The 21,305-nt window shown below is 38.5% G+C and overlaps 21 non-coding genes across 21 annotated transcripts; 16 read left to right on the plus strand and 5 right to left on the minus strand.

Annotated features, from left to right (window-relative positions):
• The first annotated feature begins 9,684 nt into the window (after positions 1-9,684).
• Trnay-gua lies at positions 9,685-9,790 on the plus strand. Its single transcript has 2 exons — positions 9,685-9,721; positions 9,755-9,790. It is a non-coding gene; the product is annotated as a tRNA-Tyr (tRNA).
• Positions 9,791-10,334: 544 nt separating this feature from the next.
• Trnal-aag lies at positions 10,335-10,416 on the plus strand. Its single transcript has one exon. It is a non-coding gene; the product is annotated as a tRNA-Leu (tRNA).
• A 724-nt stretch (positions 10,417-11,140) lies between these two features.
• Trnaq-uug lies at positions 11,141-11,212 on the minus strand. Its single transcript has one exon. It is a non-coding gene; the product is annotated as a tRNA-Gln (tRNA).
• A 768-nt stretch (positions 11,213-11,980) lies between these two features.
• On the plus strand, positions 11,981-12,086 carry Trnay-gua. Its single transcript has 2 exons — positions 11,981-12,017; positions 12,051-12,086. It is a non-coding gene; the product is annotated as a tRNA-Tyr (tRNA).
• A 137-nt stretch (positions 12,087-12,223) lies between these two features.
• On the plus strand, positions 12,224-12,295 carry Trnap-ugg. The gene has a single exon. It is a non-coding gene; the product is annotated as a tRNA-Pro (tRNA).
• Positions 12,296-12,629: 334 nt separating this feature from the next.
• Positions 12,630-12,711, plus strand: Trnal-aag. The gene has a single exon. It is a non-coding gene; the product is annotated as a tRNA-Leu (tRNA).
• Positions 12,712-13,033: 322 nt separating this feature from the next.
• Positions 13,034-13,105, minus strand: Trnaq-uug. Its single transcript has one exon. It is a non-coding gene; the product is annotated as a tRNA-Gln (tRNA).
• A 766-nt stretch (positions 13,106-13,871) lies between these two features.
• Trnay-gua lies at positions 13,872-13,977 on the plus strand. The gene is made up of 2 exons: positions 13,872-13,908; positions 13,942-13,977. It is a non-coding gene; the product is annotated as a tRNA-Tyr (tRNA).
• A 137-nt stretch (positions 13,978-14,114) lies between these two features.
• On the plus strand, positions 14,115-14,186 carry Trnap-ugg. The gene has a single exon. It is a non-coding gene; the product is annotated as a tRNA-Pro (tRNA).
• Positions 14,187-14,520: 334 nt separating this feature from the next.
• On the plus strand, positions 14,521-14,602 carry Trnal-aag. The gene has a single exon. It is a non-coding gene; the product is annotated as a tRNA-Leu (tRNA).
• Positions 14,603-15,326: 724 nt separating this feature from the next.
• On the minus strand, positions 15,327-15,398 carry Trnaq-uug. The gene has a single exon. It is a non-coding gene; the product is annotated as a tRNA-Gln (tRNA).
• Positions 15,399-16,166: 768 nt separating this feature from the next.
• On the plus strand, positions 16,167-16,272 carry Trnay-gua. Its single transcript has 2 exons — positions 16,167-16,203; positions 16,237-16,272. It is a non-coding gene; the product is annotated as a tRNA-Tyr (tRNA).
• A 137-nt stretch (positions 16,273-16,409) lies between these two features.
• Trnap-ugg lies at positions 16,410-16,481 on the plus strand. Its single transcript has one exon. It is a non-coding gene; the product is annotated as a tRNA-Pro (tRNA).
• Positions 16,482-16,815: 334 nt separating this feature from the next.
• On the plus strand, positions 16,816-16,897 carry Trnal-aag. Its single transcript has one exon. It is a non-coding gene; the product is annotated as a tRNA-Leu (tRNA).
• A 724-nt stretch (positions 16,898-17,621) lies between these two features.
• Trnaq-uug lies at positions 17,622-17,693 on the minus strand. The gene has a single exon. It is a non-coding gene; the product is annotated as a tRNA-Gln (tRNA).
• Positions 17,694-18,460: 767 nt separating this feature from the next.
• Trnay-gua lies at positions 18,461-18,566 on the plus strand. Its single transcript has 2 exons — positions 18,461-18,497; positions 18,531-18,566. It is a non-coding gene; the product is annotated as a tRNA-Tyr (tRNA).
• Positions 18,567-18,703: 137 nt separating this feature from the next.
• On the plus strand, positions 18,704-18,775 carry Trnap-ugg. Its single transcript has one exon. It is a non-coding gene; the product is annotated as a tRNA-Pro (tRNA).
• A 334-nt stretch (positions 18,776-19,109) lies between these two features.
• Trnal-aag lies at positions 19,110-19,191 on the plus strand. Its single transcript has one exon. It is a non-coding gene; the product is annotated as a tRNA-Leu (tRNA).
• A 101-nt stretch (positions 19,192-19,292) lies between these two features.
• Positions 19,293-19,365, plus strand: Trnar-ucg. Its single transcript has one exon. It is a non-coding gene; the product is annotated as a tRNA-Arg (tRNA).
• Positions 19,366-19,914: 549 nt separating this feature from the next.
• On the minus strand, positions 19,915-19,986 carry Trnaq-uug. Its single transcript has one exon. It is a non-coding gene; the product is annotated as a tRNA-Gln (tRNA).
• Positions 19,987-20,755: 769 nt separating this feature from the next.
• Positions 20,756-20,861, plus strand: Trnay-gua. Its single transcript has 2 exons — positions 20,756-20,792; positions 20,826-20,861. It is a non-coding gene; the product is annotated as a tRNA-Tyr (tRNA).
• Positions 20,862-21,305: the final 444 nt, after the last annotated feature.

Consider the following 21,305-nt stretch of genomic DNA (forward strand, 5'->3'; position numbering starts at 1 on the left):
ACCGTACCTGCAGAAATTTAAAAGAATTTGACGTCGCTCGACTGATCGAATACCTCCAATGTTGATAGAAGCGATTTTTAATTGTGAAGTCATGTGTTAGGTTTTTTTAGTACGGGAATACCTGAAGTTGGTTTCGAATTTTGGGGCGTCAGGGTAGGTTTAAATCGTTTGCTTCGTGGTACCGTGGGAATTTTCAGGGGGTCCTTAGTTTTGTCTGGATCAGTGGTATCAATTTCCCCCGTGTCGGGTTCCATTGATTCCATGATAATTGTCACTGTTTCCTGGCCTTCTGTCTCTGTGTCAGGTGCTGCTATTTTGGATTTCGTAATTGATTTCAAAGGGTTCTCTTTGGGAGGTACAGATGCGGAAGTGATAGCGGTGTCACATTCCATGGTTTCAGTTTCCAAATTATTAGTACTTCCTGAGAGTGAATCTTGCCATTTACTCCCCAGAGGTACCTGGGAAAGCATGGAATTTGCCACCACGGGAATTACTATGGGTGTCTGTTTAATAGTCTCTGTCTTTTTAGTCTTTTTGGCAACAGGTTTTTGGACAATGGTGGGTTCCTGGTTTCGTTTTAAAGTTAGGCAGTCGTAGCTAAAGTGTGTCTCTTCTTCGCAAAGTCTGCAAGTGGGCTTTTGTCCCTCATACTTTACCATGGCACGATAACTGCCAATGGTAATGTATGAGGGAATGTTTTTCGTCGCCGTCATTCGTACAATCATCCAAGTGCCTAGGACAGGGTATAAAACTTCATCCTCTGCCACCCGATAGCGCTCCCACCGAGCTTTAATTACATTTCCAAATTCCTTAAGACGTGTCTGAACTACTCCCAAGTCTAGGTTCTGTGGAATCCCTGCAATTCAAACTAATTTCTCTTGGATATTGCTATCCCTTATGACTACGCTAACTTCTTTCCCCTCCAATTCGGTCCCGACGATACCACTGTGTTGGGACAAAAAACTTGAGGTATATGTGATGACTTGCGATATTGCAACATTGTATTGCCCGTCGGCTACTTGACAGCCTCCCATCCTCCCCTTGAGAGTACCCTTTGTCTAATCGACACAGTAGTTACACGACTGAGGCCTAGTGCATGCCCGCTACTTAGGCCCCTCCATTACTTGACACATCTCAAATACAGTCAGTTAAATCAATCACCGACGTCTAGCTTATTTCGCTGAGTGACGTCATTACAGTATATGCCTCTGACGTAAACGTAATTCTAGCGACCTGGTTTCTCGTATCTAGCACAGCAACTGGGCCTAAGAGATTCTACGCATCAACCTTCAAACTACGCACAAAACCATGAACCGTACGCATACTCAATCTCGGGAATTGAACCCCAAAATCAATATCTACACTATTGAGCCACTTGGCAGCTATTGTCCCCTAGACAATGTAAACAAACTGCCGAAAAAAGGGGGGGGGGAGGTCCCCACACGTAAACGAACACGATAAATAAAACAATTGGCAACAAAACCCTAAAAAAACAGCTAAACTATACAAAATAAATACTCAAAAACACGAATATAACAACAAAAAGTAATAAAAAATAACAAAAACTCACAAAATGATGGAAAAACGGGAGAACACAAAAACACGTCTGCATCCGACGCAGCTTAACTTCTGGGAGCTGACGACACCAGGTTTTTTCTGTCGGATTCGAACACGGGTCTCCCGCATGAAAGTCGAATGTTCTACCAGACACACAACATTCAATTATATTTAAATGTTTTTAGACACATATTACAGTGAAATAGTTTTGGCTTCGATCATTAAGAAATGAATTTCCGAATAAAATTTTGCATTTAATAAATCTACACCTTGCGCTCTTTGACCAAAAATACCAGAAGAGAAACATAACTATTATGATTTTTGATCATTAGACTCCCGCATCATAGACTGAGCTTCTTCTCGTTAACCAACCACTACTTATTGAAAAAGAAATTCTGGATTATTATTTGATATGGTGTACGTAATTCTTACAAAATTGATCCCCAATGCTAAACACTGTTAATTGCAGAAACGTGGCATTTAAAGAAATGGATCAAAATAAGACATCTTCAGAGGGAAATGATTAATTATTTAAAAGGACCGATGCTTAAGCGCGTCCTTATAACATCCTTTTGTGGTCCAGTACTGCACGTCCTAGTAAGATAGATTTAGGATGAGTTCCTGCATTAAATTGTTATGTGGGATGTGGCAACGGTTGACAATTCAACATGTACAGAGTGCAGCAGAAAACAAGCATCTCTTGATGCGGAAGTTTTTTTAGTACAAATACCAACCAGGACATGATGTTATGACACACATATCAACCATTGAACAACTGGCTTCACAACTCGATGATCTCAAAGAACCTATATCCGAGTCCCAACTTATAACCAAAATCCTTATCACTCTTCCGTCTACCTTCAGATATTTTCTGTCAGTTTGGGACAATGTACCGGCAGACGAAGAGACCATTTAACTTTTGACTCAACATCTTTTGAAAGAAGAGAATTTTAGCAAGCTTTATCTAGATACCAAATCTAGTTCAACTGATGATCAAGCCTTCTCAAGTCAACCTCATACGCCTTTAAGAGGACAACGCGAACGAAGAAGAGGAGGTTTTGGAGCCAGAAGAGGTGGACATCCGTACCAGACCAACAGAATTGCCATTTTTGTGGAGAGACGAGCCACTTCATCGCAACGTGTCGTGGGCGAATCAAAGCCGAAAGGGAAGTAGCCAAGAACATAGAAATCTCAAACATCACTATCGACATACAACAACCTTGTCCAGAGAAAAACAGCAACCAAGACCTTGCTGACTTCAGTTACCAGTCTTTTTTCCCATCAACAGCTCAAATTCACGACGAAGACAAGCTATGGTTCGCTGACTCCGGAACGACACGACATATGACTCATCTGAAATCATTACTCAAGAATTTCATTCTCGTTGAACCTGAGTCATGGTTTGTCACTGGAATCGGTAACACACGTTTACCTGTGAGAGGAAAAGGAGACATAGAAGCAAAGTCAACCATCAATAGTATTACAACTGTGATACCCATTGTAAAAGTACTCTATATCCCCAAACTAGGAACCAATCTATTTTCAATTGGCACTGCAACCTCACAAGTCGTAAAAGGCTATTTTTACGAACGACGAAGTACACTTCTACAAAGATGGAAAACTTCAGCTGTTTGGAAAACGGACAAGAAACACCCTCTACTGCCTCAACATCTCAATAGATTTGGAGGAGACCGATGTAGCTATGGCTGCAAAACACACCTGTCCATCATCAACCTGGCACGAGAGGTTCGCTCATACATCCAACAACACCATCTTAAGAATGTCGGCTCTAGGTCTTATAGACGGACTGAATCTCAAGAACACTCCCCTGTCTCGTAGTCTTTGTGTTGGCTGTAAACTCGGAAAAATGACTCGTCTACCCTTCCCCATTGGTAGATTAAGAGTAATCACGGTAGGCAACTTAGTCCACTCCGACGTCTGCGGTCCCATGGAACACCTATCGCCACCTGGAGCAAGATACTTTGTTACATTTAAGGACGACCACAGAGGATGGTGTTCAGTGCATTTAATGAAAAACAAAGACGAAGTCCCAATGCTCTTTCTCAACTTTGCTGCCTCCTTCAAAACTCAAACTGGAAACAATGTTGTCGTCCTACGCTCTGACAATGGAGGAGAGTATACTGGAAAAGAATTTCGAAACAAACTCCTGCAGCTTGGAATAAGACACGAAACGTCAGCCCCCTACACTCCAGCCCAAAATGGTATAGCTGAAAGATCAAATCGGACAATCCTTAATGCAGCTCGCAGCATAATCTATTCAAGTCGGGTTCCTATTCAACTCTGGGCTGAAGCAATAGCCTATTCAGTTTACACACTCAACAGAGTCCTCTCAAGCACAGCTGAAGTAACTCCATACGAATCATGGTACAAGAAAAGACCAGGGGTCGAATTTTGAACACCGTACTTTTGCTTAGCCAAAAGTCGACTTAAGCCAACTTTTGCCAAGCCGACATAAGCCAAGTTCGGCTCGATAAGTGAAACTTATCGTTCTTCACTTAAGACGTGATATTGAAAAAAAAAATGTTGATACTTATGCCGGCTTAGCATTTTTTCGCTTAACTTGTCAAAAGTAAGGCGGGGCAAATTTTGGCCAATGACGTTAAAGCTTGCAAACGTTTTCTGAAAACAAAGCAGACGAATTTACACGAAACAAGCATGACATAAGTATTTAAAAATTATTTTGATGTGTTTGCAGTGTTGTTTTTAAACAGGTGCTATTTGGATGAAATGGGGCCGAAAACTGACGGAATGAAGGAGAAAGTGAAACGCAATATTTGATAAGATCGCGAGATGGATTATTTGTTGGATTTATACAATGAAGAAAAGTTAAGTAATATATACGATATTAATATCTTAGTCGTCAGTAGCAATTTTTACTAGATTTGCTCAATAAATCATACAATTAGTTCCACAGGAGGTGACGGAAGGAGACTTCAATACCCTAATTACTAAGGAATTGAAGAATGAAACATGGAAGAAGATAACTATGTCGATGAACGTGGAATTTCCAGATTCCATTTTATGCATTTTTGTAACTTTTTTAAAACTTATTTATTTGCTGAGCTGTCAATTTTAAAACAAATAGTCTATCAGACGCGTTTTAAATTTTTTCTTATAGCACAACCACAAATATTTTGCTAAATTTAGTGATGAAATGGGTCTAAAGTACAAACTTACAGAGATAAGGTACCTCCGGAGGTACCTTGGACTTATCTTCATTTTCTTGCTTAACTTAACTCTTTTTTGGCTCAAGTATTTTACTAAACTTTTTCATTTTTGTTCAAAATTGCGACTTATCGATAAGTCAGACTTATCTCTAAGTTAAGTATTGGCTAAGCAAAAGTACGGTGTTCAAAATTCGACCCCAGATGTATTTCATCTATGCATATTTGGCTCACGGACTTTTGTACACATTCCAGAATCACATCGCAAGAAGTTAAGAAGAAGTCTGGTCCCTAACATCGCTACGGACGTCCCAGCAGTCGTTCAAGAAGAAGAAGAAGAAGAAGAAGAAGAAGAAGAAGAAGAAGAAGAAGAAGAAGAAGAAGAAGAAGAAGAAGAAGAAGAAGAAGAAGAAGAAGAAGAAGAAGAAGAAGAAGAAGAAGAAGAAGAAGAAGAAGAAGAAGAAGAAGAAGAAGAAGAAGAAGAAGAAGAAGAAGAAGAAGAAGAAGAAGAAGAAGAAGAAGAAGAAGAAGAAGAAGAAGAAGAAGAAGAAGAAGAAGAAGAAGAAGAAGAAGAAGAAGAAGAAGAAGAAGAAGAAGAAGAAGAAGAAGAAGAAGAAGAAGAAGAAGAAGAAGAAGAAGAAGAAGAAGAAGAAGAAGAAGAAGAAGAAGAAGAAGAAGAAGAAGAAGAAGAAGAAGAAGAAGAAGAAGAAGAAGAAGAAGAAGAAGAAGAAGAAGAAGAAGAAGAAGAAGAAGAAGAAGAAGAAGAAGAAGAAGAAGAAGAAGAAGAAGAAGAAGAAGAAGAAGAAGAAGAAGAAGAAGAAGAAGAAGAAGAAGAAGAAGAAGAAGAAGAAGAAGAAGAAGAAGAAGAAGAAGAAGAAGAAGAAGAAGAAGAAGAAGAAGAAGAAGAAGAAGAAGAAGAAGAAGAAGAAGAAGAAGAAGAAGAAGAAGAAGAAGAAGAAGAAGAAGAAGAAGAAGAAGAAGAAGAAGAAGAAGAAGAAGAAGAAGAAGAAGAAGAAGAAGAAGAAGAAGAAGAAGAAGAAGAAGAAGAAGAAGAAGAAGAAGAAGAAGAAGAAGAAGAAGAAGAAGAAGAAGAAGAAGAAGAAGAAGAAGAAGAAGAAGAAGAAGAAGAAGAAGAAGAAGAAAGAAGAAGAAGAAGAAGAAGAAGAAGAAGAAGAAGAAGAAGAAGAAGAAGAAGAAGAAGAAGAAGAAGAAGAAGAAGAAGAAGAAGAAGAAGAAGAAGAAGAAGAAGAAGAAGAAGAAGAAGAAGAAGAAGAAGAAGAAGAAGAAGAAGAAGAAGAAGAAGAAGAAGAAGAAGAAGAAGAAGAAGAAGAAGAAGAAGAAGAAGAAGAAGAAGAAGAAGAAGAAGAAGAAGAAGAAGAAGAAGAAGAAGAAGAAGAAGAAGAAGAAGAAGAAGAAGAAGAAGAAGAAGAAGAAGAAGAAGAAGAAGAAGAAGAAGAAGAAGAAGAAGAAGAAGAAGAAGAAGAAGAAGAAGAAGAAGAAGAAGAAGAAGAAGAAGAAGAAGAAGAAGAAGAAGAAGAAGAAGAAGAAGAAGAAGAAGAAGAAGAAGAAGAAGAAGAAGAAGAAGAAGAAGAAGAAGAAGAAGAAGAAGAAGAAGAAGAAGAAGAAGAAGAAGAAGAAGAAGAAGAAGAAGAAGAAGAAGAAGAAGAAGAAGAAGAAGAAGAAGAAGAAGAAGAAGAAGAAGAAGAAGAAGAAGAAGAAGAAGAAGAAGAAGAAGAAGAAGAAGAAGAAGAAGAAGAAGAAGAAGAAGAAGAAGAAGAAGAAGAAGAAGAAGAAGAAGAAGAAGAAGAAGAAGAAGAAGAAGAAGAAGAAGAAGAAGAAGAAGAAGAAGAAGAAGAAGAAGAAGAAGAAGAAGAAGAAGAAGAAGAAGAAGAAGAAGAAGAAGAAGAAGAAGAAGAAGAAGAAGAAGAAGAAGAAGAAGAAGAAGAAGAAGAAGAAGAAGAAGAAGAAGAAGAAGAAGAAGAAGAAGAAGAAGAAGAAGAAGAAGAAGAAGAAGAAGAAGAAGAAGAAGAAGAAGAAGAAGGAAGAAGAAGAAGAAGAAGAAGAAGAAGAAGAAGAAGAAGAAGAAGAAGAATAAGAAGAAGAAGAAGAAGAAGAAGAAGAAGAAGAAGAAGAAGAAGAAGAAGAAGAAGAAGAAGAAGAAGAAGAAGAAGAAGAAGAAGAAGAAGAAGAAGAAGAAGAAGAAGAAGAAGAAGAAGAAGAAGAAGAAGAATAAGAAGAAGAAGAAGAAGAAGAAGAAGAAGAAGAAGAAGAAGAAGAAGAAGAAGAAGAAGAAGAAGAAGAAGAAGAAGAAGAAGAAGAAGAAGAAGAAGAAGAAGAAGAAGAAGAAGAAGAAGAAGAAGAAGAAGAAGAAGAAGAAGAAGAAGAAGAAGAAGAAGAAGAAGAAGAAGAAGAAGAAGAAGAAGAAGAAGAAGAAGAAGAAGAAGAAGAAGAAGAAGAAGAAGAAGAAGAAGAAGAAGAAGAAGAAGAAGAAGAAGAAGAAGAAGAAGAAGAAGAAGAAGAAGAAGAAGAAGAAGAAGAAGAAGAAGAAGAAGAAGAAGAAGAAGAAGAAGAAGAAGAAGAAGAAGAAGAAGAAGAAGAAGAAGAAGAAGAAGAAGAAGAAGAAGAAGAAGAAGAAGAAGAAGAAGAAGAAGAAGAAGAAGAAGAAGAAGAAGAAGAAGAAGAAGAAGAAGAAGAAGAAGAAGAAGAAGAAGAAGAAGAAGAAGAAGAAGAAGAAGAAGAAGAAGAAGAAGAAGAAGAAGAAGAAGAAGAAGAAGAAGAAGAAGAAGAAGAAGAAGAAGAAGAAGAAGAAGAAGAAGAAGAAGAAGAAGAAGAAGAAGAAGAAGAAGAAGAAGAAGAAGAAGAAGAAGAAGAAGAAGAAGAAGAAGAAGAAGAAGAAGAAGAAGAAGAAGAAGAAGAAGAAGAAGAAGAAGAAGAAGAAGAAGAAGAAGAAGAAGAAGAAGAAGAAGAAGAAGAAGAAGAAGAAGAAGAAGAAGAAGAAGAAGAAGAAGAAGAAGAAGAAGAAGAAGAAGAAGAAGAAGAAGAAGAAGAAGAAGAAGAAGAAGAAGAAGAAGAAGAAGAAGAAGAAGAAGAAGAAGAAGAAGAAGAAGAAGAAGAAGAAGAAGAAGAAGAAGAAGAAGAAGAAGAAGAAGAAGAAGAAGAAGAAGAAGAAGAAGAAGAAGAAGAAGAAGAAGAAGAAGAAGAAGAAGAAGAAGAAGAAGAAGAAGAAGAAGAAGAAGAAGAAGAAGAAGAAGAAGAAGAAGAAGAAGAAGAAGAAGAAGAAGAAGAAGAAGAAGAAGAAGAAGAAGAAGAAGAAGAAGAAGAAGAAGAAGAAGAAGACGTCCACGGAACGCCCCAGGAACGCTGCAGACGTACAAATGGAATAGACTACCATTTGGGCTAACATGCAGCCCGGCAGTGCTCAGGACCGTCCTAAAGAAACACCTCGAGTCATACAAAGGCGAACTAGCAGTAAGCAGTCGCCAAATGTTACGGCATCTATATGTAGACGACTACTTGTCAAATGCGCCTACATTAGAAGCAGCAAAGACCGTAATCGGTACGGTACTCAAACTTTTTTCAGAGGCAAAGATGGAATTGAGAAAATGGGTAACAAACGACCAACAGCAACGAACTATTTCCGACCCATTCCCTGCCTTTACTCCTAGTTGTGTGCGATGCCTCAAGGACGTACCAAGGTATGGGGTAAAGAAGTACATCGGAGAGCGAGAATTACGCATACTTTACCATTCCATGTAAACTTTGCACCTCACGACGATGATTTCTAAACGCAACGACTAAGCACATCCTAATCCTGCTGAAACAAGAACAGGTAGGTCTTAAGTATTTTCTGTGATCTCGGTTGGCTATAGTAACTTTAGAGAAACAGCCAAAATATCACTTGTAAATCCACCAGTTTAAAGAAATGATTGTGGGCCCATCCGGGAATTGAACCCGGGATCACTCACACCCGAAGCAAGTATCATACTACTAGACCAATGAGCCAATCACGTTTCATATAAAACATCAAAGGCTTTAAAAATCTTAGTCGTGACTTATTGCCAACTATGAATAGTCTTTTTAAGGGCAATAAGGTCAAAAGTTAAGGTTCCACTGAGAATCGAACTCAGATTATCAGAGTCAAAGTCTGTTGTGATAACCATTACACCATGGAACCGCTGTTGCACACATATCCGCAAGGGGGACTCTTCTTACGCCTTACGACCTTACGGAAGGTGCTTAAGGTGTAAGGCGTAAGCTCTGATCCATCCAATAGGCGAAAATTAGTCATTAAGAAAGTAAGGTGTTAGGCGTGTATATCATACTGCTTCGGTTTTTACGCCTTAACGACAGTGGATGGCGTCGTATGAACCAACCAGTAAACATGGGCGGACACAATGCGATAAATAGTTAGTTAGTAGCAACTGCTAGAAAGTTGTTGATTTGAATCATCAAATTTTGAATACAAACAGTAATGCATACTGGCACATTGATTTTCATTTCTTCAATGGAGCCCGAAAAGAATTTAGTTTTCCGTGAATTGTTAAAACAGTTTTTTTTTCAAGTTAATTCTGGTTTGCTTCAATAATAAAATACAAGAATAATCAACTACCAGGACTAACAGTTTTTAACTCCAACCCACACTCACGGCCTCGCTGTTTTACCTCTAAGTTTTAGACGTAACCAAATGCCATCCGGATGCAGTTCCTCAAGGCGTAATCGGCAAGCAAGAGGGCGTACGGCTTTAGAAAAAGGTTCTTGTGAACATAGCTGATAACATAGAAAAGCATTTTATGAGATATTCATACTTAGCATTAAAAAAACAGCCAAATACGGGTAAGATGGATTGCGACCCAACATATCAAGTTCATTACCATACTACGCAATGCTGAACGGAGTTTATGTGTAGTAATATGAAGTTTACGTTGCTCTTGTTCTATGCCATCCTTCGATAGCTCAGTTGGTAGAGCGGTGGACTGTAGAGATAAAAATATATTAGAAATAAATTGTTAGTTATCCATAGGTCGCTGGTTCAACTCCGGCTCGAAGGAAATAGATTGAAAATAGATGTTATTAACAATAAGTGAAATTGAATGTAAGGAATGATTACTTTCACTTAAACATAGCCAATATTACGTCAAAATCTACAATAGAAAATAATCTAAAAAATATGCGTGTCATTACATATGGCTCATTGGTCTAGTGGTATGATTCCTGCTTTGGGTGTAGGAGGCCCCGGGTTCCAAATCCCGGATGAGCCCTAAATGTTTAAAGAATTGGTTCTTAAATGAGCTTGCTTTCGGAAATTTGTCGTATTATAATATCGATTACAGCTCGTGAACTATCTTATCGCACGAGTTGAATTCTTCTCAACTTATTCTAAATTAACTTTCGAGTGTCTGTGTTCGTCATAATATGAAAATCAATACATTTCAAATTTAGATAATCCTTCTGACATTAGATAAGACGAAAAATTTCAGGTCATACGATAATACTAAACAAAGTTGCTAAGCAATCTACTACATCGATTCTCATTTTCTAATGGTAAACTTGCTATTTCCGCCTGAGGGAACATCTGCTCCCCATAACATATAGGGTAGCGTGGCCGAGCGGTCTAAGGCGCTGGTTTAAGGCACCAGTCTCTTCGGAGGCATGGGTTCGAATCCCATCGCTGCCATTCGTTACATTTTGATTTTACATTTTTCTTGAAAAATTATCTTTTACCCAACACAGGGATGATCATTTTTATATCAACATTCAATGTCTCGAGTTTAACATGGTCGTGTGGCCTAATGGATAAGGCGTCGGACTTCGGATCCGAAGATTTCAGGTTCGAGTCCTGCTACGATCAGTTGTGTTTCAAAGTCTATTTTACCACACCGAAGATACAGCTCTAATGGCAAAACAGAAATACATTTCACAGCAACGAACTATTTCCGACCCATTCCCTGCCTTTACTCCTAGTTGTGTGCGATGCCTCAAGGACGTACCAAGGTATGGGGTAAAGAAGTACATCGGAGAGCGAGAATTACGCATACTTTACCATTCCATGTAAACTTTGCACCTCACGACGATGATTTCTAAACGCAACGACTAAGCACATCCTAATCCTGCTGAAACAAGAACAGGTAGGTCTTAAGTATTTTCTGTGATCTCGGTTGGCTATAGTAACTTTAGAGAAACAGCCAAAATATCACTTGTAAATCCACCAGTTTAAAGAAATGATTGTGGGCCCATCCGGGAATTGAACCCGGGATCACTCACACCCGAAGCAAGTATCATACTACTAGACCAATGAGCCAATCACGTTTCATATAAAACATCAAAGGCTTTAAAAAATCTTAGTCGTGACTTATTGCCAACTATGAATAGTCTTTTAAGGGCAATAAGGTCAAAAGTTAAGGTTCCACTGAGAATCGAACTCAGATTATCAGAGTCAAAGTCTGATGTGATAACCATTACACCATGGAACCGCTGTTGCACACATATCCGCAAGGGGGACTCTTCTTACGCCTTACGACCTTACGGAAGGTGCTTAAGGTGTAAGGCGTAAGCTCTGATCCATCCAATAGGCGAAAATTAGTCATTAAGAAAGTAAGGTGTTAGGCGTGTATATCATACTGCTTCGGTTTTTACGCCTTAACGACAGTGGATGGCGTCGTATGAACCAACCAGTAAACATGGGCGGACACAATGCGATAAATAGTTAGTTAGTAGCAACTGCTAGAAAGTTGTTGATTTGAATCATCAAATTTTGAATACAAACAGTAATGCATACTGGCACATTGATTTTCATTTCTTCAATGGAGCCCGAAAAGAATTTAGTTTTCCGTGAATTGTTAAAACAGTTTTTTTTTCAAGTTAATTCTGGTTTGCTTCAATAATAAAATACAAGAATAATCAACTACCAGGACTAACAGTTTTTAACTCCAACCCACACTCACGGCCTCGCTGTTTTACCTCTAAGTTTTAGACGTAACCAAATGCCATCCGGATGCAGTTCCTCAAGGCGTAATCGGCAAGCAAGAGGGCGTAAGGCTTTAGAAAAAGGTTCTTGTGAACATAGCTGATAACATAGAAAAGCATTTTATGAGATATTCATACTTAGCATTAAAAAAACAGCCAAATACGGGTAAGATGGATTGCGACCCAACATATCAAGTTCATTACCATACTACGCAATGCTGAACGGAGTTTATGTGTAGTAATATGAAGTTTACGTTGCTCTTGTTCTATGCCATCCTTCGATAGCTCAGTTGGTAGAGCGGTGGACTGTAGAGATAAAAATATATTAGAAATAAATTGTTAGTTATCCATAGGTCGCTGGTTCAACTCCGGCTCGAAGGAAATAGATTGAAAATAGATGTTATTAACAATAAGTGAAATTTAATGTAAGGAATGATTACTTTCACTTAAACATAGCCAATATTACGTCAAAATCTACAATAGAAAATAATCTAAAAAATATGCGTGTCATTACATATGGCTCATTGGTCTAGTGGTATGATTCCTGCTTTGGGTGTAGGAGGCCCCGGGTTCAAATCCCGGATGAGCCCTAAATGTTTAAAGAATTGGTTCTTAAATGAGCTTGCTTTCGGAAATTTGTCGTATTATAATATCGATTACAGCTCGTGAACTATCTTATCGCACGAGTTGAATTCTTCTCAACTTATTCTAAATTAACTTTCGAGTGTCTGTGTTCGTCATAATATGAAAATCAATACATTTCAAATTTAGATAATCCTTCTGACATTAGATAAGACGAAAAATTTCAGGTCATACGATAATACCAAACAAAGTTGCTAAGCAATCTACTACATCGATTCTCATTTTCTAATGGTAAACTGGCTATTTCCGCCTGAGGGAACATCTGCTCCCCATAACATATAGGGTAGCGTGGCCGAGCGGTCTAAGGCGCTGGTTTAAGGCACCAGTCTCTTCGGAGGCATGGGTTCGAATCCCATCGCTGCCATTCGTTACATTGTGATTTTACATTTTTCTTGAAAAATTATCTTTTACCCAACACAGGGATGATCATTTTTATATCAACATTCAATGTCTCGAGTTTAACATGGTCGTGTGGCCTAATGGATAAGATTGGAAGATGGGCCCCCATGATTGTGGGCCCATCCGGGAATTGAACCCGGGATCACTCACACCCGAAGCAAGTATCATACTACTAGACCAATGAGCTAATCACGTTTCATATAAAACATCAAAGGCTTTAAAAAATCTTAGTCGTGACTTATTGCCAACTATGAATAGTCTTTTAAGGGCAATAAGGTCAAAAGTTAAGGTTCCACTGAGAATCGAACTCAGATTATCAGAGTCAAAGTCTGATGTGATAACCATTACACCATGGAACTGCTGTTGCACACATATCCGCAAGGGGACTCTTCTTACGCCTTACGACCTTACGGAAGGTGCTTAAGGTGTAAGGCGTAAGCTCTGATCCATCCAATAGGCGAAAATTAGTCATTAAGAAAGTAAGGTGTTAGGCGTGTATATCATACTGCTTCGGTTTTTACGCCTTAACGACAGTGGATGGCGTCGTATGAACCAACCAGTAAACATGGGCGGACACAATGCGATAAATAGTTAGTTAGTAGCAACTGCTAGAAAGTTGTTGATTTGAATCATCAAATTTTGAATACAAACAGTAATGCATACTGGCACATTGATTTTCATTTCTTCAATGGAGCCCGAAAAGAATTTAGTTTTCCGTGAATTGTTAAAACAGTTTTTTTTTCAAGTTAATTCTGGTTTGCTTCAATAATAAAATACAAGAATAATCAACTACCAGGACTAACAGTTTTTAACTCCAACCCACACTCACGGCCTCGCTGTTTTACCTCTAAGTTTTAGACGTAACCAAATGCCATCCGGATGCAGTTCCTCAAGGCGTAATCGGCAAGCAAGAGGGCGTAAGGCTTTAGAAAAAGGTTCTTGTGAACATAGCTGATAACATAGAAAAGCATTTTATGAGATATTCATACTTAGCATTTAAAAACAGCCAAATACGGGTAAGATGGATTGCGACCCAACATATCAAGTTCATTACCATACTACGCAATGCTGAACGGAGTTTATGTGTAGTAATATGAAGTTTACGTTGCTCTTGTTCTATGCCATCCTTCGATAGCTCAGTTGGTAGAGCGGTGGACTGTAGAGATAAAAATATATTAGAAATAAATTGTTAGTTATCCATAGGTCGCTGGTTCAACTCCGGCTCGAAGGAAATAGATTGAAAATAGATGTTATTAACAATAAGTGAAATTGAATGTAAGGAATGATTACTTTCACTTAAACATAGCCAATATTACGTCAAAATCTACAATAGAAAATAATCTAAAAAATATGCGTGTCATTACATATGGCTCATTGGTCTAGTGGTATGATTCCTGCTTTGGGTGTAGGAGGCCCCGGGTTCAAATCCCGGATGAGCCCTAAATGTTTAAAGAATTGGTTCTTAAATGAGCTTGCTTTCGGAAATTTGTCGTATTATAATATCGATTACAGCTCGTGAACTATCTTATCGCACGAGTTGAATTCTTCTCAACTTATTCTAAATTAACTTTCGAGTGTCTGTGTTCGTCATAATATGAAAATCAATACATTTCAAATTTAGATAATCCTTCTGACATTAGATAAGACGAAAAATTTCAGGTCATACGATAATACCAGACAAATTTGCTAAGCAATCTACTACATCGATTCTCATTTTCTAATGGTAAACTGGCTATTTCCGCCTGAGGGAACAGCTGCTCCCCATAACATATAGGGTAGCGTGGCCGAGCGGTCTAAGGCGCTGGTTTAAGGCACCAGTCTCTTCGGAGGCATGGGTTCGAATCCCATCGCTGCCATTCGTTACATTTTGATTTAACATTTTTCTTGAAAAATTATCTTTTACCCAACACAGGGATGATCATTTTTATATCAACATTCAATGTCTCGAGTTTAACATGGTCGTGTGGCCTAATGGATAAGGCGTCGGACTTCGGATCCGAAGATTGCAGGTTCGAGTGCTGCTACGATCAGTTGTGTTTCAAAGTCTATTTTACCACACCGAAGATACAGCTCTAATGGCAAAACAGAAATACATTTCACAGCAACGAACTATTTCCGACCCATTCCCTGCCTTTACTCCTAGTTGTGTGCGATGCCTCAAGGACGTACCAAGGTATGGGGTAAAGAAGTACATCGGAGAGCGAGAATTACGCATACTTTACCATTCCATGTAAACTTTGCACCTCACGACGATGATTTCTAAACGCAACGACTAAGCACATCCTAATCCTGCTGAAACAAGAACAGGTAGGTCTTAAGTATTTTCTGTGATCTCGGTTGGCTATAGTAACTTTAGAGAAACAGCCAAAATATCACTTGTAAATCCACCAGTTTAAAGAAATGATTGTGGGCCCATCCGGGAATTGAACCCGGGATCACTCACACCCGAAGCAAGTATCATACTACTAGACCAATGAGCCAATCACGTTTCATATAAAACATCAAAGGCTTTAAAAAATCTTAGTCGTGACTTATTGCCAACTATGAATAGTCTTTTAAGGGCAATAAGGTCAAAAGTTAAGGTTCCACTGAGAATCGAACTCAGATTATCAGAGTCAAAGTCTGATGTGATAACCATTACACCATGGAACCGCTGTTGCATACATATCCGCAAGGGGACTCTTCTTACGCCTTACGACCTTACGGAAGGTGCTTAAGGTGTAAGGCGTAAGCTCTGATCCATCCAATAGGCGAAAATTAGTCATTAAGAAAGTAAGGTGTTAGGCGTGTATATCATACTGCTTCGGTTTTTACGCCTTAACGACAGTGGATGGCGTCGTATGAACCAACCAGTAAACATGGGCGGACACAATGCGATAAATAGTTAGTTAGTAGCAACTGCTAGAAAGTTGTTGATTTGAATCATCAAATTTTGAATACAAACAGTAATGCATACTGGCACATTGATTTTCATTTCTTCAATGGAGCCCGAAAAGAATTTAGTTTTCCGTGAATTGTTAAAACAGTTTTTTTTTTCAAGTTAATTCTGGTTTGCTTCAATAATAAAATACAAGAATAATCAACTACCAGGACTAACAGTTTTTAACTCCAACCCACACTCACGGCCTCGCTGTTTTACCTCTAAGTTTTAGACGTAACCAAATGCCATCCGGATGCAGTTCCTCAAGGCGTAATCGGCAAGCAAGAGGGCGTAAGGCTTTAGAAAAAGGTTCTTGTGAACATAGCTGATAACATAGAAAAGCATTTTATGAGATATTCATACTTAGCATTTAAAAAACAGCCAAATACGGGTAAGATGGATTGCGACCCAACATATCAAGTTCATTACCATACTACGCAATGCTGAACGGAGTTTATGTGTAGTAATATGAAGTTTACGTTGCTCTTGTTCTATGCCATCCTTCGATAGCTCAGTTGGTAGAGCGGTGGACTGTAGAGATAAAAATATATTAGAAATAAATTGTTAGTTATCCATAGGTCGCTGGTTCAACTCCGGCTCGAAGGAAATAGATTGAAAATAGATGTTATTAACAATAAGTGAAATTGAATGTAAGGAATGATTACTTTCACTTAAACATAGCCAATATTACGTCAAAATCTACAATAGAAAATAATCTAAAAAATATGCGTGTCATTACATATGGCTCATTGGTCTAGTGGTATGATTCCTGCTTTGGGTGTAGGAGGCCCCGGGTTCAAATCCCGGATGAGCCCTAAATGTTTAAAGAATTGGTTCTTAAATGAGCTTGCTTTCGGAAATTTGTCGTATTATAATATCGATTACAGCTCGTGAACTATCTTATCGCACGAGTTGAATTCTTCTCAACTTATTCTAAATTAACTTTCGAGTGTCTGTGTTCGTCATAATATGAAAATCAATACATTTCAAATTTAGATAATCCTTCTGACATTAGATAAGACGAAAAATTTCAGGTCATACGATAATACCAGACAAATTTGCTAAGCAATCTACTACATCGATTCTCATTTTCTAATGGTAAACTGGCTATTTCCGCCTGAGGGAACAGCTGCTCCCCATAACATATAGGGTAGCGTGGCCGAGCGGTCTAAGGCGCTGGTTTAAGGCACCAGTCTCTTCGGAGGCATGGGTTCGAATCCCATCGCTGCCATTCGTTACATTTTGATTTAACATTTTTCTTGAAAAATTATCTTTTACCCAACACAGGGATGATCATTTTTATATCAACATTCAATGTCTCGAGTTTAACATGGTCGTGTGGCCTAATGGATAAGGCGTCGGACTTCGGATCCGAAGATTGCAGGTTCGAGTGCTGCTACGATCAGTTGTGTTTCAAAGTCTATTTTACCACACCGAAGATACAGCTCTAATGGCAAAACAGAAATACATTTCACAGCAAAGAACTATTTCCGACCCATTCCCTGCCTTTACTCCTAGTTGTGTGCGATGCCTCAAGGACGTACCAAGGTATGGGGTAAAGAAGTACATCGGAGAGCGAGAATTACGCATACTTTACCATTCCATGTAAACTTTGCACCTCACGACGATGATTTCTAAACGCAACGACTAAGCACATCCTAATCCTGCTGAAACAAGAACAGGTAGGTCTTAAGTATTTTCTGTGATCTCGGTTGGCTATAGTAACTTTAGAGAAACAGCCAAAATATCACTTGTAAATCCACCAGTTTAAAGAAATGATTGTGGGCCCATCCGGGAATTGAACCCGGGATCACTCACACCCGAAGCAAGTATCATACTACTAGACCAATGAGCCAATCACGTTTCATATAAAACATCAAAGGCTTTAAAAAATCTTAGTCGTGACTTATTGCCAACTATGAATAGTCTTTTAAGGGCAATAAGGTCAAAAGTTAAGGTTCCACTGAGAATCGAACTCAGATTATCAGAGTCAAAGTCTGATGTGATAACCATTACACCATGGAACCGCTGTTGCATACATATCCGCAAGGGGACTCTTCTTACGCCTTACGACCTTACGGAAGGTGCTTAAGGTGTAAGGCGTAAGCTCTGATCCATCCAATAGGCGAAAATTAGTCATTAAGAAAGTAAGGTGTTAGGCGTGTATATCATACTGCTTCGGTTTTTACGCCTTAACGACAGTGGATGGCGTCGTATGAACCAACCAGTAAACATGGGCGGACACAATGCGATAAATAGTTAGTTAGTAGCAACTGCTAGAAAGTTGTTGATTTGAATCATCAAATTTTGAATACAAACAGTAATGCATACTGGCACATTGATTTTCATTTCTTCAATGGAGCCCGAAAAGAATTTAGTTTTCCGTGAATTGTTAAAACAGTTTTTTTTTCAAGTTAATTCTGGTTTGCTTCAATAATAAAATACAAGAATAATCAACTACCAGGACTAACAGTTTTTAACTCCAACCCACACTCACGGCCTCGCTGTTTTACCTCTAAGTTTTAGACGTAACCAAATGCCATCCGGATGCAGTTCCTCAAGGCGTAATCGGCAAGCAAGAGGGCGTAAGGCTTTAGAAAAAGGTTCTTGTGAACATAGCTGATAACATAGAAAAGCATTTTATGAGATATTCATACTTAGCATTTAAAAAACAGCCAAATACGGGTAAGATGGATTGCGACCCAACATATCAAGTTCATTACCATACTACGCAATGCTGAACGGAGTTTATGTGTAGTAATATGAAGTTTACGTTGCTCTTGTTCTATGCCATCCTTCGATAGCTCAGTTGGTAGAGCGGTGGACTGTAGAGATAAAAATATATTAGAAATAAATTGTTAGTTATCCATAGGTCGCTGGTTCAACTCCGGCTCGAAGGAAATAGATTGAAAATAGATGTTATTAACAATAAGTGAAATTGAATGTAAGGAATGATTACTTTCACTTAAACATAGCCAATATTACGTCAAAATCTACAATAGAAAATAATCTAAAAAATATGCGTGTCATTACATATGGCTCATTGGTCTAGTGGTATGATTCCTGCTTTGGGTGTAGGAGGCCCCGGGTTCAAATCCCGGATGAGCCCTAAATGTTTAAAGAATTGGTTCTTAAATGAGCTTGCTTTCGGAAATTTGTCGTATTATAATATCGATTACAGCTCGTGAACTATCTTATCGCACGAGTTGAATTCTTCTCAACTTATTCTAAATTAACTTTCGAGTGTCTGTGTTCGTCATAATATGAAAATCAATACATTTCAAATTTAGATAATCCTTCTGACATTAGATAAGACGAAAAATTTCAGGTCATACGATAATACCAAACAAAGTTGCTAAGCAATCTACAACATCGATTCTCATTTTCTAATGGTAAACTGGCTATTTCCGCCTTAGGAGTCATCTGCTCCCCATAACATATAGGGTAGCGTGGCCGAGCGGTCTAAGGCGCTGGTTTAAGGCACCAGTCTCTTCGGAGGCATGGGTTCGAATCCCATCGCTGCCATTCGTTACATTTTGATTTTACATTTTTCTTGAAAAATTATCTTTTACCCAACACAGGGATGATCATTTTTATATCAACATTCAATGTCTCGAGTTTAACATGGTCGTGTGGCCTAATGGATAAGGCGTCGGACTTCGGATCCGAAGATTGCAGGTTCGAGTCCTGCTACGATCAGTTGTGTTTCAAAGTCTATTTTACCACACCGAAGATACAGCTCTAATGGCAAAACAGAAATACATTTCACAGCAACGAACTATTTCCGACCCATTCCCTGCCTTTACTCCTAGTTGTGTGCGATGCCTCAAGGACGTACCAAGGTATGGGGTAAAGAAGTACATCGGAGAGCGAGAATTACGCATACTTTACCATTCCATGTAAACTTTGCACCTCACGACGATGATTTCTAAACGCAACGACTAAGCACATCCTAATCCTGCTGAAACAAGAACAGGTAGGTCTTAAGTATTTTCTGTGATCTCGGTTGGCTATAGTAACTTTAGAGAAACAGCCAAAATATCACTTGTAAATCCACCAGTTTAAAGAAATGATTGTGGGCCCATCCGGGAATTGAACCCGGGATCACTCACACCCGAAGCAAGTATCATACTACTAGACCAATGAGCCAATCACGTTTCATATAAAACATCAAAGGCTTTAAAAATCTTAGTCGTGACTTATTGCCAACTATGAATAGTCTTTTAAGGGCAATAAGGTCAAAAGTTAAGGTTCCACTGAGAATCGAACTCAGATTATCAGAGTCAAAGTCTGATGTGATAACCATTACACCATGGAACCGCTGTTGCACACATATCCGCAAGGGGGACTCTTCTTACGCCTTACGACCTTACGGAAGGTGCTTAAGGTGTAAGGCGTAAGCTCTGATCCATCCAATAGGCGAAAATTAGTCATTAAGAAAGTAAGGTGTTAGGCGTGTATATCATACTGCTACGGTTTTTACGCCTTAACGACAGTGGATGGCGTCGTATGAACCAACCAGTAAACATGGGCGGACACAATGCGATAAATAGTTAGTTAGTAGCAACTGCTAGAAAGTTGTTGATTTGAATCATCAAATTTTGAATACAAACAGTAATGCATACTGGCACATTGATTTTCATTTCTTCAATGGAGCCCGAAAAGAATTTAGTTTTCCGTGAATTGTTAAAACAGTTTTTTTTTTCAAGTTAATTCTGGTTTGCTTCAATAATAAAATACAAGAATAATCAACTACCAGGACTAACAGTTTTTAACTCCAACCCACACTCACGGCCTCGCTGTTTTACCTCTAAGTTTTAGACGTAACCAAATGCCATCCGGATGCAGTTCCTCAAGGCGTAATCGGCAAGCAAGAGGGCGTAAGGCTTTAGAAAAAGGTTCTTGTGAACATAGCTGATAACATAGAAAAGCATTTTATGAGATATTCATACATAGCATTAAAAAAACAGCCAAATACGGGTAAGATGGATTGCGACCCAACATATCAAGTTCATTACCATACTACGCAATGCTGAACGGAGTTTATGTGTAGTAATATGAAGTTTACGTTGCTCTTGTTCTATGCCATCCTTCGATAGCTCAGTTGGTAGAGCGGTGGACTGTAGAGATAAAAATATATTAGAAATAAATTGTTAGTTATCCATAGGTCGCTGGTTCAACTCCGGCTCGAAGGAAATAGATTGAAAATAGATGTTATTAACAATAAGTGAAATTGAATGTAAGGAATGATTACTTTCACTTAAACATAGCCAATATTACGTCAAAATCTACAATAGAAAATAATCTAAAAAATATGCGTGTCATTACATATGGCTCATTGGTCTAGTGGTATGATTCCTGCTTTGGGTGTAGGAGGCCCCGGGTTCCAAATCCCGGATGAGCCCTAAATGTTTAAAGAATTGGTTCTTAAATGAGCTTGCTTTCGGAAATTTGTCGTATTATAATATCGATTACAGCTCGTGAACTATCTTATCGCACGAGTTGAATTCTTCTCAACTTATTCTAAATTAACTTTCGAGTGTCTGTGTTCGTCATAATATGAAAATCAATACATTTCAAATTTAGATAATCCTTCTGACATTAGATAAGACGAAAAATTTCAGGTCATACGATAATAC

The sequence above is a fragment of the Daphnia magna genome, linkage group LG4, assembly GCF_020631705.1.
Source record: "Daphnia magna isolate NIES linkage group LG4, ASM2063170v1.1, whole genome shotgun sequence".
NCBI lineage: Eukaryota > Metazoa > Arthropoda > Branchiopoda > Diplostraca > Daphniidae > Daphnia > Daphnia magna.